At 44.5% G+C, this 12,504-nt stretch overlaps 1 long non-coding RNA gene across 1 annotated transcript; it reads left to right on the forward strand.

The window, feature by feature from the left end:
• Positions 1–8,434: 8,434 nt before the first annotated feature.
• LOC138428142 (uncharacterized) lies at positions 8,435–10,259 on the forward strand. The gene is made up of 3 exons (XR_011252293.1): positions 8,435–8,525; positions 8,900–9,007; positions 9,528–10,259. It is a non-coding gene; the product is annotated as an uncharacterized lncRNA (long non-coding RNA).
• Positions 10,260–12,504: the final 2,245 nt, after the last annotated feature.

Genomic DNA, 12,504 nt, shown 5'->3' on the forward strand with positions numbered 1-12,504 from the left:
TTTGGGGTAATTATGAGGGTTAGAAAGAGTGACAGGAGATGGGGGAGGGGGGTCTAGTGTGATTGAAACAGACAGGTCAGAGAAGTCCTCACGGACACTTAGGCAGAGACCTGAAGAAGTAAGGGGGCAAGCCATGTGGAACATTCCAGGAAGATGGAGTCTAGATTGAGTGGAAACCCAGTTTTCTGTAGCTAAAATGTATGCTTTTGATTGAATTAGTTTATTATTAAAGCTGAAGTTGAACGGTTTTATGAAGACCTACAAGACCTTTTAGAACTAACACCCAAAAAAGATGTCCTTTTTATTATAGGGGACTGGAATGCAAAAGTAGGAAGTCAAGAAACACCTGGAGTAACAGGCAAATTTGGCCTTGGAATGTGAAATGAAGCAGGGCAAAGACTAATAGAGTTTTGCCAAGAAAATGCACTGGTCATAGCAAACACCCTCTTCCAACAACACAAGAGAAGGCTCTACACATGGACATCACCAGATGGTCAACACCGAAATCAGATTGATTATATTCTTTACAGCCAAAGATGGAGAAGCTCTATATAGTCAACAAAAACAAGACCAGGAGCTGACTGTGGCTCAGATCATGAACTCCTTATTACCAAATTCAGACTCAAATTGAAGAAAATAGGGAAAACTGCTAGACCATTCAGGTATGACCTAAATCAAATCCCTTATGATTATACAGCGGAAGTGAGAAACAGATTTAAGGGCCTAGATCTGATAGATAGAGTGCCTGATAAACTATGGAATGAGGTTCATGACATTGTACAGGAGACAGGGATCAAGACCATCCCCATGGAAAAGAAATGCAAAAAAGCAAAATGGCTGTCTGGGGAGGCCTTACAAATAGCTGTGAAAAGAAGAGAGGCAAAAAGCAAAGGAGAAAAGGAAAGATATAAGCATCTGAATGCAGAGTTCCAAAGAATAGCAAGAAGAGATAAGAAAGCCTTCCTCAGCGATCAGTGTAAAGAAATAGAGGAAAAGAACAGAATGGGAAAGACTAGAGATCTCTTCAAGAAAATCAGAGATACCAAGGGAACATTTCATGCAAAGATGGGCTCAATAAAGGACAGAAATGGTCTGGACCTAACAGAAGCAGAAGATGTTAAGAAGAGGTGGCAAGAATACACAGAACTGTACAAAAAAGATCTTCAAGACCCAGATAATCTTGATGATGTGATCACTAATCTAGAGCCAGACATCTTGGAATGTGAAGTCAAGTGGGCCTTAGAAAGCATCACTACAAACAAAGCTAGTGGAGGTGATGGAATTCCAGTTGAGCTATTTCAAATCCTGAAAGATGATACTGTGAAAGTGCTGCACTCAATATGCCAGCAAATTGGGAAAACTCAGCAGTGGCCACAGGACTGGAAAAGGTCAGTTTTCATTCCAATTCCAAAGAAAGGCAATGCCAAAGAATGAACTACCACACAATTGCTCTCATCTCACATGCTAGTAAAGTAATGCTCAAAATTCTCCAAGCCAGACTTCAGCAATACGTGAACTGTGAACTCCCTGATGTTCAAGCTGGTGTTAGAAAAGGCAGAGGAACCAGAGATCAAATTGCCAACATCCGCTGGATGATGGAAAAAGTAAGAGAGTTCCAGAAAAACATCTATTTCTGCTTTATTGACTATGCCAAAGCCTTTGACTGTGTGGATCACAATAAACTGCAGAAAATTCTGAAAGAGATGGGAATACCAGACCACCTGACCTACCTCTTGAGAAATCTGTATGCAGGTCAGGAAGCAACAGTTAGAACTGGACATGGAACAACAGACTGGTTCCAAATAGGAAAAGGAGTACGTCAAGGCTGTATATTGTCACCCTGCTTATTTAACTTCTATGCAGAGTACATCATGAGAAACACTGGACTGGAAGAAACACAAGCTGGAATCAAGATTGCTGGGAGAAATATCAATCACCTCAAATATGCAGATGACAACACCCTTATGGCAGAAAGTGAAGAGGAACTAAAAAGCCTCTTGATGAAAGTGAAAGAGGAAAGCGAAAAAGTTGGCTTAAAGCTCAACATTCAGAAAACGAAGATCATGGCATCTGGTCCCATCACTTCATGGGAAATAGATGGGGAAACAGTGGAAACAGTGTCAGACTTTATTTTTTTGGGCTCCAAAATCACTGCAGATGGTGACTGCAGCCATGAAATTAACAGACGCTTACTCCTTGGAAGGAAAGTTATGACCATCCTAGATAGTGTATTCAAAAGCACAGACATTACTTTGCTGAATAAGGTCCGTGTAGTCAAGGCTATGGTTTTTCCTGTGGTCATGTATGGATGTGAGAGTTGGACAGTGAGGAAAGCTGAGCACTGAAGAATTGATGCTTTTGAACTGTGGTGTTGGAGAAGACTGTTGAGACTCCCTTGGACTGCAAGGAGATCCAACCAGTCCATTCTGAAGGAGGTCAGCCCTGGGATTTCTTTGGAAGGAATGATGCTAAAGCTGAAGCTCCAGTACTTTGACCACCTCATGCGAAGAGTTGACTCATTGGAAAAGACTCTGATGCTGAGAGGGATTGGGGGCAGGAGGAGAAGGGGACGACCGAGGATGAGATGGCTGGATGGCATCATGGACTCGATGGACGTGAGTCTGAGTGAACTCCGGGAGTTGGTGATGGACAGGGAGGCCTGGCGTGCTGCAATTCATGGGGTCGCAAAGAATCGGACACGACTGAGCGACTGAACTGAACTGAATTAAAGATAGTCCTCTTTATGGTTTCAAGCTCAATGTAAAATGTCAAATTAAGTGGATTGCCTTTCATACTATGTATATAATCTTTGAATCAAGCAGGAGATGTTCACTGAGAAGTGGACACTGCTTTCCTATATGCTTTGCTAACTTTCCATTCTTAGGACAAAAATTACATGAGTTTAGTCTGCCCTTTTGGAGAAGGAAATGACAACTCACTGCAGTATTCTTGCCTGGAGAATTTCACGGACAGAGGAGTCTGGAGGGCTACAGTCCGTGGGATCGCAAAGAGTCAGACATTACTGAATGACTAACACACTTTGGTTTGCCCTTTAAAGAGGTGATCTTGGACTTCCTTGGTGGTCCCGTGGCTAAGACTCCACTTTCCCAATGCAGGGGGCCTGAGTTTGACCCCTGGTCAAGGAATTAGATCCCACATGCTTCAACTAAAGATCCCACATGCTTCAACTAAAGATCCCGCATGCTCCAATGAAGACTGATTACATTCTACAACTAAGACCCAGCACAGCCAAGTATTAATAAATAAGTAAATATTTTTAAAGATATTTTTAAACATTGAAAGGTGGTGTTTGTAGATAATATACTCTTCTACCTAAAGTCTAAACCTATTGCTTTTAAATCAACTACACAAAAAGTCTCTACATTTTGAAATGCTGTGCTGGAGAAAGTGTGGACAAGGCCAGAGAGCTAGAAAAGTTCAAGGGTTTTTAACAGCTGAGCGATGTGGGCTCTTCTCGGCTACTTCTGGGAGGCTCTGGATAAGTCACCTCTCCATCTCTGGTGCTGGGCCCCACCTGCTCAGTGAAGATAAGGAGGGTCTTCTGGCCCCTCCCAGGGAAATGCCCATGATTAGTGACAAGGCATAAAGGTGCCAAATCTCACATAATCGACACTGGGGAGAGTTAAATTTGTATCTGGCAGAAACAAGAAGTGAAGTGAAGTGAAGTGAAGTCTCTCAGTCATGTCCAACTCTGCGACCCCATGGACTGTAGCCTACCAGGCTTCTCCGTCCATCGGATTTTCCAGGCAAGGGTGCTGGAGTGGGTGCCGTTTCCTTCTCCAAGAAGCAAGGAAGGAGCTAGCAAAACACACTTTATTAAGTGAATCAACATAACATTTTTAAAAAATGAATTAGCACTATTTCATACATTTTTCTCACATCTTGTATTTTCATTTTTACTGACTTTAAAAAAAACTCATTCAAAATTATGTTCATGTATAAAACCCCCCAATACACATATTAAGACTCATAGGTTACAAATGGAAACAGAACTTTATTATTTTTCCCCAAAGAGAGCTTCATAACATTTGTTATTTCTAATCTATGGCTTATTTCTTACAAACATCAAATATAACAGCTTTTCAGTGAGTAAATTTTTATGTTCTTTTGAAATGAAAGCAGATAAATATGCTTTTTATGTGTCCTTTTCAAAACTGATTGGAAAATACAACCTTTGCATCAGAAACTGAATTCTAAATATGGGTTTACTAAGAAATCCAGAAAATCTGTGAAAGGCTAAATGAACTTATAAAACTATATGAGATTTTTATATATTATGTATATATTTCTATGTATATATACATGTATGTATGTATATATAAATGGATTTTTCTAGTTTAAATATCGGTAGCAAAATAATAACCACTTTCCTTAACAAACAGAAGGTGCAGTCTCTGGGCCAGCTCAGATAAGCAGCACCCCCATCACAAGGAGAGAGGGCTTGTCTGAGCTCGGGTGACTTAATTAGCGAAGAAAGCATTCTCTTGTCACAGCCAACACTCAGAGTTCAGCCTGTGGTCCTAAATAAAATGAATTTGTTGGTTTCAGCTCAATGCTTCAACGCAGAAGGAGGCAGGAGGAGATCCCCTAATTCATTATTTGCCATGATTGGCACCTCCAGGCTGCACAGACTAAATTTAGACTACTCAATTCTGTCTCCTTAATCAGAAAAACAACACGGTGAGGGAGGGATGCTGTTGAGTGTAGGGAGAAAGAGTGGCTTTGTGAGGCAGACAAATGGTGAGCTCTAATAATTACTCAGGGAAATCTGATCAATGGTCCCCACGACTCTTTTCCACCAAAGAGGCCACCAAAGTCTAGGCCAATGGAATGTGCATTCTAACTGCCCCTTAACCACACAGAGCCTCAGTATTAAGCCCACTAGTGATGATGGGTTTATTAGTTCATCTGCACGTTTTGATGGAGCGTCTACTATGAGCCAAGCATTGTATCAGATGCTGTGAAGGACAGAAAGTAAACTGTACCCTCAGCGTTGACATCTACACTAGCATGGGTGGGGTGGACAGCTGGTGGGGGGCTGCTGTGTAGCACAGGGCGCTCAGCTCGGTGCTCTGTGATGACCTGGAGGGCTGTAGCTGGCGGCAGGGTGGGAGGGAGGCTCAAGCGAGAGGATGCATGTGCTTATACATATGTGTGGCAGCGCTAAGTCGCTTCAGTCGTGTCCGACTCTTTGCGACCCCATGGACTGTAGCCTGCCAGGCTTCTCTGTTCATGGGATTCTTCAGGCAAGAACACTGGAGTGGGTTGCCATGCCCTCCTCCAGGGGATCTTCCCGACCCAGGGATGGAGCCCAGGTCTTTTATGTCTCCTGAACTGGCAGATGGGGGTTCTTTATCACTAGCACCACCTAGGAAACCCAGATATGTATATTACATATAGCTGATTCATGTTGTATAACAGAAGGTAACACACCATTGTAAAGCAATTATACTCCGATTTAAAAAATAAATTTAAAAAAGTAAACTGTACTCCCAAGTAGCTTATTCATTTATGAAAGAAATATGTATAGAGGGCCCACTGCCTATGTCAGGCACACAGTGGGCACAGCAATGAACTGGACTATCTCTACTTTCACGCAATTTCCATTCTAGAAGGCAAGGCAGACAATAAAGAAAAGATACATGCCACAATGTCAGCAATGACTAGGAACCGTGAGGAAAAATAATAAAGGGGGCGAAGGAACGGAGGGTGGCAGGAACTGTTATTTCCGGGGCTGCTGTGGGACATGGCTTCTCTGCAAAGGTGGCGGTTGAGGGGGGCCTGTGGGGAGTGAGGGACGCTGTTTGTGGAAGGGCTTTGCGAGCAGAGAATCAGAAAGCACTGGGGTACGCTGAGGCTTGTGTTAGTTCCATGGGGCTGCTGGAACAGAATACCACAGAGCAGGGGGCTCAAGACCACAGAAATGTACTGCATTCTAGTCTGGGGCCAGAAGTTCAAGTCCAGGTCAACAGGGCCATGCTTCCTCTGCAGTCTGTAGGGGAGAACCCTTTCCTGTCTCTTCCTAGCTTCTGGCAGCCCTTGACGCTCCTGGCCTTGCGGCTGCCTCGCTCTGATCTCACAAGGTCTTTTCTCAGTGTATCTCTTTTCCCATAACCATCTTCCCTCTAGGACACCACTCGTACAACCCAGTCCAGTATTCTTGCTGGAAAATCCCATGCACAGAGGAACCTGGCGGGCTACAGTCCACAGTGTTGCAAAAAGTCACGACTGAGTGACTAAACACCACCACCATATTGGATAAAGAGCCCACCCGATTGACCTCATCTGAATTTGGCTACACTTGCAAAGAACCTCTTGTTAAGTAAGGTCACATTTCCAAGTACCAGAGGGGAGGATTTTAATATACAGGGGAAGGGGGTAATTTTTGGGAGGCAGGGGACACAGCTCACCCCATAAGAAGGCCTTGAGGGACAGTAAAGGAAACTGCATGTCTTGAGCAGAGTTTGTGGGGTAGAGGGCAAGGAATTTTGGCTGATTAGACTGATGGTGAAGCTGAAACTCCAATACTTTGGCCACCTGATGTGAAGAGCTGACTCATTTGAAAAGACCCTGATGCTGGGAAAGATAGAAGGTGGGAGAAGAAGGGGACAGCAGAGGATGAGATCGCTGGATGGCATCACCGACTCAATGGACATGGGTGGGTGGACTCCGGGAGTTGGTGATGGACAGGGAGGCCTGGTGTGCTTCGATTCCACGGGTCCCAAAGAGTTGGACACGACTGAGCGACTGAACTGGACCGAGGAGATGAAAGACTTCGTCTTTTGAACAGATCTCCCTCTAACAGAGTGATCCATGCTTTGAGTCCAAAACATTCACTTTGTCTGCAGACCAGAGAGAGACGCAGGACTCTTACGTCAGGTTTAAGGCATGCATCAGATGACTAAATAAGTTCATTTCCTCCGTGGGGTTCTAATTTTTGTTTATTTATTTATTTGAGATCATATTGGGCAAGAGTGTGTTTCTCCAGAGAGATCATTGCCCCTGGGGTGGTGGGAGGGTCCCTGCACCCCTTCTGGCCTGCCTCTGCCAGGATCTCAGGGTCCCACCGGTCTTAGATGCGGTTTGTGTTTATTTCTTGGCTTGGCAGTCCTTCTCCTTGTAGGTACATTCAAACCAAGGAAGCTGACTTTTTCCGGCAAGCTCTCATTCCCTGTCAGAGCCCTGGGCGGTCTTCCTTGTCTTTCTGTGCTGTATGGAGCCAGTTTTCTAGATTTCACAGAAAGGCCAGCCTTCCAAGGGCCCCCTTCATGCAGGGGTGGGTCTAGCCCTTCCTCCACTGTCCTGTCTAGGTGTGGCCTGGGCATTCCAGAGATGCATATATGATGTGTTCACTTTGTGAAAATTCATGGTATTGCACACTTATATGTGTGCTCTTTTTTTGTATATTTTAGTGAAGTGAAAGTCGCTCAGTTGTGTCTCTTTGCAACCTCAAGGACTAGACAGTCCATGGAATTCTCCAGGCCAGAATACTGGAGTGGGGAGCCTTTCCCTTCTCTGGGGGATCGTCCCAACCCAGGGATTGCACCCAGGTCTCCCGCATTGCAGATGGATTCTTTACCAGGTGAGCCACAAGGGAAGCCCAAGAATACTGGAGTGGGTAGTCTATCCCTTCTCCAACGGATCTTCCTAATCCAGGAGCGGGTTCTCTACCTGCTGAGCTACCAGGAAAGCCCTTTTTTGGTATATTTTACTACAACTTTAAAAAAGACCCCAAGTGCCTTTATCTGGGTTCAATTCTCCCTCTAACTCCCATACCTAACCCAACAGCTCTGGCTTAGAGACCCTCTCTATTCCTTCCTCCCCAGTTTGATGCCTAGAGGTGTTCCTTTCACTCAGCTAAGAGGACAGTGTGTGTGGAATTAATATATTTATCCAGTAAAGTCACCTGTTTACAGTGGGGAGGAAGAAGCGAGTAGAAATTTCCCTGATGAAAGTGAATAATGAGGGTTTCCCTGGTAGTCCAGTGGTTAAGAATCCATCTTGCAATGCAGGGGACACTGGTTTGATCCCGGGTCCAGGAAGATCCTGTATGCCATGGGACAACTAAACCCACGCGCCACAACTACTGAGCCTGTGAGCTGCAACCACTGAAGCCCGAGCACCCTCGAGTCCGTGCTCCGCAACAAAAGAAGCCCTCGCCCTCATCCTGCTCTACAGAGAGCAGCCCATGCTCTCCGCAACTAAAGCCCACGCACGGCAACAAAGACCCAGCACAGCCAAAAATAAATACATAATTATATAGGGAAAAATAGTGAGTGATGAGGATACAAGAGTGCTTTTTCATCAAGGTGATATAGAGCTTACAAGAAGACTATGCTGATTATACACTGAATGTGGGGAAACACCCTGGAGGCAGAGGGGCACATGATAAGTAAGGGCAAGGCATTCACTTGGCCACTGCACAGGGTCTGGGAAGGACTCAGATAAGGGTGGGAGAGATGGCTGAGGACTGAGTCTGAATGTGAGAACTTGGATCTTTGTTGGTAGGTGAACGGGCTCATGGGTGGACAGGACAGTCACAGAGAAGAGGAGCCTATTTAGTGTGGTGCTGTGAGGAAGAGGACGGAGCAAGCAGGGTCCAGGAGAGAAGAGAAGAGAGGCAGGGAGAGCCAACAGGAGCCAGCGGCTGTGGTTTCCAAGAGCCGTCCTGAGTGGCGTGGCCGGGGACAGAGAAGGACAGCCATCGATGGTGCGCTGGAGACCAGAGGGAGGGCAGAGTCAGGTAGTTCAAGGGCATCAGCAGCAGTGAGGCCGAAAAAGAGAAACACTTTGGAGCTGGTGTGAGGCAAAGATGAGCACACTTTCTGTTGTTTTTTTCATATTGTCTGTTTGTGCCTGAGTATGTTCTGCATTGCAGGAAGGACAAACAGGTACAGCCATCCAGCAGAAAGTCGCAGTGGGCATCCACATGGAGAAAAGGATTGAAACTGACCATTCATTCATTGTTCTTACCGAACAATTTACAGTGAGTTCGTCACTCTCCTTGCTGATCTCCTAATAGCTATTAATTGAGTTTCTTCACTTTCGCCTATGCCCTTTTGATTTGTCTTCAACTTCAGATTGAAACCCTCTGGGTATAAAGATGGGGGCTGGAACATATGGATGTAATTTCACTCCTTCCCTAAAACCCCACTAAGATGTTGGGAGGTTTTGCTGTTGGTGGTAGTAGTGATGGTGTGTTTTGTTTGCTTCCAAGCATAAATCTAAAAGGCTGGGGAGAAAAGAAAAAGGAACCACAGCAATAAATTTGGGGAGCTGGAAGGCTGATGGATAAATGGTTAATGATTTAGCAAACTCAAAAAAACTGAATCTAAAGATGGCCAACCTACGACAAGAGCCATCCAGATTTACCTGACAGAATCCCTAGGAGGTTCCAGGTTGGCAGCAGCAGGTGCCCCTGGACATGGGGATGAAAGAGAGAGATGCTAGACTGAGATAGATTCAGGGAACTAGACTCTTCACCCTCCACCCCTTTCCCTCCACAGGAGATGAGAAGAGTCTGCAATCCAACCAGCACAAGAGGAGAGATCCAAGGATGTTGACATCAAGGACTCACACCCAACAGCTGAGGGGGCTCACCCTACGGGTGGGCTCAAATCTTTTCCAACACACTTTAAAAGCATTTTACTTCCTATTTGGAATTTGCAGTAGAAAAACAAGTATCATTTGACATCTGAGAAAAGTCTCCAGGAAAACAACATTTTTGGCAGCAGGAACTAGTTTTGAGGAAAACAATTTTTCCACGGACCTGGGGTGGGGCGTGGGGGACGGCTTGGAGATGATTCAAGAGCAGCGATGGGGAGCGGCTGTAAACACAGATGAAGCGTCACTCAATCCCCTGCCACTCACCTCCTGCTGTGTGGCCTGGTTCCTATCAGGCCACGGACCAGTACCAGTACCAGCCCAGGGGTTGGGGACCCCTGCTCTAAGAGGAGAGACAGAGACCCAAACACACGGAAGAAAACATGGAGGAAACGGGCATGATACAGGAAGAAGAAAACTTGGATAAAAGACCAAAGATAGAACTTGCTGAGATCAGGGTAAAAAAAAATTTTTTTTTTAATATTTTACTATGCTAACAGAGATGAAAAACTCAATAGAAGAGAAAAAGTTAAAGAAAATGTTCAGAAAATAGCAAGCAAAAAGAAAAAAAAAACAAGATAAAAGGATTTAAAAGGAGGTCTACTACCTGAATAATAGCAGTTACGGAAAAAAAAGAGAGAGAACACTTTCTAAAAAACAATTGAAACTTTTTCACAAAGGAAAGCCATGACTTTCTGAATTTAAAAAGCCTATCAACTTCCCAACAGAATGGGAGAACAGTCCAAGAAATATCATATTTCAGGACATGGGGACAAACTTTTAGAACAGACAGGTCTTATGTAGAAGACCACAGATGAGAATGACTGGGAATTCTACACAGCAACACTGGAAACTAGAATGGTAAAACTGAAAGCCAGGGCTGCAAAATCCTGAGGGAAAAATGCTTTCTGATCCACGATTTTATACGGAGGCTATTCCAGACTCATGGAGTCTCTGTCTCCTGCATTGGCAGGCAGATTCTTTACCACTAGCGCCACCTGGGAAGCCCATAGCATGCATGCATGGTTTAGGTGTGAAGATAAGTTAAAAACTTTTTTTTTAGATAGACAAATTCTCAGTGAACTGACCTTTCATGCACCCTTTCTCAGGAAATTACTGGAGGATGTGCTCCATCAAAATAAGGAAGAAAACCAAGAAACAGGGAAACACAGGAAACAGGCTGTCCAATGGAGAAGACAGATGATGGGGGTTCTCTGGGTGGAGAAAGAAGACCCCAGGATGACAAATACGTTTCAAGATTCCAGGGTGGCTGGTTCAGACTACAGCAGACAAGCTCTAAGAGAAGCTTCTAATGAGCACCTGACCTGTCTTGGGTACCTTTGGGGACTGAATTCATGATGAAAAGTAAGATGACCGTTCATTGTATGTTAGTCACTCAAGTCATGTCCAACTCTTTGTGACCCCATGGACTGTATAGCCCACCAGGCTCCTCCATCCATGGGATTTTTCAGGTAAGAATGCTGGAGTGGGTTGCCATTTCCTTCTCCGGGGGAACTTCCCAACCCAGGGATTGAACCCGGGTCTCGCACATTGCAGGCAGACTCTACCATCTGAGCCACCAGGAAAGCCCGTCTGTTCATTACGGGGGAAAAGTTGGCCAGGAAAGCATTAGTAATATACAACATGGTCAACCAAAGTAAGGATTTCGCTAAGCTGGAAGGACAGAGAGATAAGGGGGCACATGAACGGTGGACAGGGAAAGGAAGCAGCAAAATCTTCATGGAGGAGCAAGAATGTCTAAAACCGAAAAATATAGACCTGTTCTTTTAGTAACATGGAGGTAAACGCCTGAAGAAGCTAAAACTTTTGAACATCTCCATTTCTGTGAGCCAGAGTACTAAACTGGATTAAATACAAACTCGGTTTTGATGCCAGAAACCAGAATCTCTGAACTGCAGAGTATACCAGGATTTTTCACCTAATCATTAGTAACAATCCAGGAGGTAGAAGGAAACTTTTCAGCGTAAGCAACTGAATCATTTAATTGACCGGCAATTACCAACTGCTACCGGAGAGTGAAACAGTAACCCACTCCAGCGTTCTGCCCTGGAGAAGCCCATGGGCAGGAGAGCCTGGCAGGCTACAGTCCATGGGGTCGCAAAGAATTGCACAAGACTGAGCGCTTGGAGCAGAGCATACCAAATACTGTGAATCACAGCACTTGTGCCTAGTAACATTTTTTTTCCTTAGAAGGACTGAATGAAATAATATGATCCTAAGTTTAAAATCATTCAAGCTTTGAAGTTTAAACTTCAGTCACTTTTAATGATGCATCTTCAGGAATGATTTTTAAGCTTTCTCAGCCATTATCTGAGGAATAATAAGTGCTATTGCTTATTAGAGGACTATAAAGTTTATATACTGTATAAATTAATAATTTATATAACTTATCACAGGCTATTGTGGGGATCACGGCACGTGTTAGTACATGGCTGACACAAAGCAGTACTCCATTATTTTGTGAATTTCCCAGTATGACTTGAAAGCTAACGAGTACACAGGTATAGTGTTTTTGTGGCTATTGGTCAATATCAAAGAGTCTCAGCCTTACTGCAGTGTTCTCATTTCAACCCTGAGGCTGGGAACACTCTCAAGAGATGAATGTGAAATAATGAGGACCTACAGTGATGATGAGAGGCTTAAGGTTGGCTTTAGAAGTGGGCGGTAGCTACTTGGTGAGTCAACCTAACTCTGCCACAGCCTCACCTGCTCGGGCTTTTAAAAATAGGCTGGGACTTTCTTGGTAGTCCAGTGGCTAAGACTCCATGCTCCTAAGGCAGGGGGCCTGAGTTCAATTCCTGGTTGGGGAACTACATCCCATATGCCGCATCTAAGACTCAGCACAGCCAAATAAATTAA

Source organism: Ovis canadensis, chromosome 23 (assembly GCF_042477335.2).
Source record: "Ovis canadensis isolate MfBH-ARS-UI-01 breed Bighorn chromosome 23, ARS-UI_OviCan_v2, whole genome shotgun sequence".
NCBI classification, from domain to species: domain Eukaryota; kingdom Metazoa; phylum Chordata; class Mammalia; order Artiodactyla; family Bovidae; genus Ovis; species Ovis canadensis.